The sequence below is a fragment of the Numida meleagris genome, chromosome 1 (genome assembly GCF_002078875.1).
Source record: "Numida meleagris isolate 19003 breed g44 Domestic line chromosome 1, NumMel1.0, whole genome shotgun sequence".
Lineage (NCBI taxonomy): Eukaryota > Metazoa > Chordata > Aves > Galliformes > Numididae > Numida > Numida meleagris.
Genome location: NC_034409.1, coordinates 160,672,715 through 160,674,880, shown reverse-complemented (window position 1 = coordinate 160,674,880; position 2,166 = coordinate 160,672,715).

The following is a 2,166-nucleotide window of genomic DNA, read 5'->3' as shown; positions in this document are numbered from 1 at the left end:
CACAAAGAGCCACAGGCTCTCCAGGCTCATACCAGCCATTAGGAAATGATCTGGTTTTAATACTTAAATTAAATAATGACTTATTCATTTATGTGAAAATTATTACTTCATATTTCAGATACAAGAACTAAATTTACTTAAGTAATGTTTTATTAATTTTTAAAAATTACTTGAAAGAGTAACAAATTCCACTTTCAATTTAAATAATTTAATTCCTTAACTTAGTAATTGTTTTACTTTACATTTCAAAAAGTGTGAGAAACTCACAATTATGTCATGCTGGGAAACCGCTTTTACCTTTTAAGAAACAAAATTGTGGCTTGGTAATGTTTAAATGTTAAAGTCACTCGGTGTGTTTGGCCAGGTTTGGTAGCAGATGGCTACAGGGGTGGCCCTTGTAAGAAGAGTCCAGAAGGTGTTCCATGTTAGAAAAGAGCCGGTTCCAATCAGCCCAAGAAGGGACCTGTCGCTGGCCAAAGCCAAGCCATTGAGCAACGTTTATGCCTGTGTAAGAGCAGATTTAAGAAAAGGAGAAAATGCTGTGCAATAGCAGCTATGAGAGAATGAAGAGAAACAGCCCTGCAGACATCCAAGGTCAGTGAAGGAGGAGGACAGGAGGTGCTCCAGAAACAGAGCAGATCTCCACATGCAGCCATGGAGGAGGCCACAGAGCAGTGGTAGATGAGGCCTGGAGGAGGTACAGTCCATGGAGTGCACCTGCAGGAGCAGCCCCAGGCCAGAACTGCAGCCCATGGAGAGGAGCCCATGGTGAGGCAGGAGGGCTGGAAATCCCTGGGGACACATTGGAGTAGCTCCTGAAAGATGAGTCCCATGGTATGGAGCCATATTGGATCAGTTCTTGAAGAACTGCTCCCTGTGGGAAGCCCATGCAGGATAAGCTGGAGAAGGACGGCATCATGTGGAAAGGATCCCATGCTGGAGTAGGGAACAGAGTGACCATGAAGGAGTAGCAGATACAATGCATTATGGGCTGACCGCAACACCCATTCCCCATTCCTCTGCAGCACTTGGAGGCAGGAAGTAGAAGGGGGTGGTTGGAGGAGGAAGGTATTTTAAGTTCGTTTTCAGCTCTCACTTCTCTAGTCTATTATCAATAAGCAATAAATTACATCAATTTCTCTTATGTTGGTTTGCCCATGACAGTAATTGGTGGGTGATCTCCCTGTCCTTATCTCAGCTCAAGAGCTTTTTTTTATCTTATTTTCTCTGCCTGTTCTTTAGAGGACAAAGAGTAAGAGAGCACTGTGGTGGAGCTGAGTACATACCTACCAGCATGAAACCACTGCACACTGCGGCCTCAAAACATGGAATAACCATGCATCTATTATACATGTTATTCCATAAAACTCAATTTTTAATCATTGTCTAAATATAAACTTTTATTTAGTTTATACGATATATCCAAATAATTAAGTTATACATCATTCTTCTCCTTATAGTGATAACTGTAACATGGAGAAATCGAATGATACAAACTTGGAAAAGCAGCAGGTGGAACTCCTGGCAGATAGAACTCTGTATACAGTCCATAAATAAAGATGGTGAAAATGGGATTAAAAATAAAGAAAGAAAGCAAGAGATCACATCTTCCTTCCTTGGTAAAACTTGTTGCCTTGAATGTCATTTGAGGAACCTGTCTACCCCTTGTCCACTCCATTACCCTCTCCATGAGCACAGCCAGACTCTCACCTCAAAAACAGTGACCTGGGAAAGATTCAGCCAAAAGCAACAAGGACAATAAAAATTACAAAATAATTTCCTTAAGAAGAAATAATCCTTTTTAGAATTGAATGTTCATGAAGGACTGCAGCCCAGGGGGATGTTCCTCTGCTGGAGCAGGAGAAAAGCATGAAGATGAAGGAATGGCAGTGAGTAACCATTATGGACTGACAGTCTCACTCCTCATCCCTCCTGCATTCCTTGAGAACTGGGAAGGAGGTAGAAGGATCAGAAAAGAAGGAGTGAATTTAAGCCTGGGAAAAGCAGTAGGATGAGGTTCAGGAAAGTGGTTTTAGTAGTTTTGAGTTTCTTTTTTTCTCACCATCCAATTATTTTAACTGCTAACAAATTAAATTAATTTTCCCTAAGTCTGTTTTGCCAGTGGTAATTGGTAAAGTGATCTCCCTGTCATTATCTTGATCTATC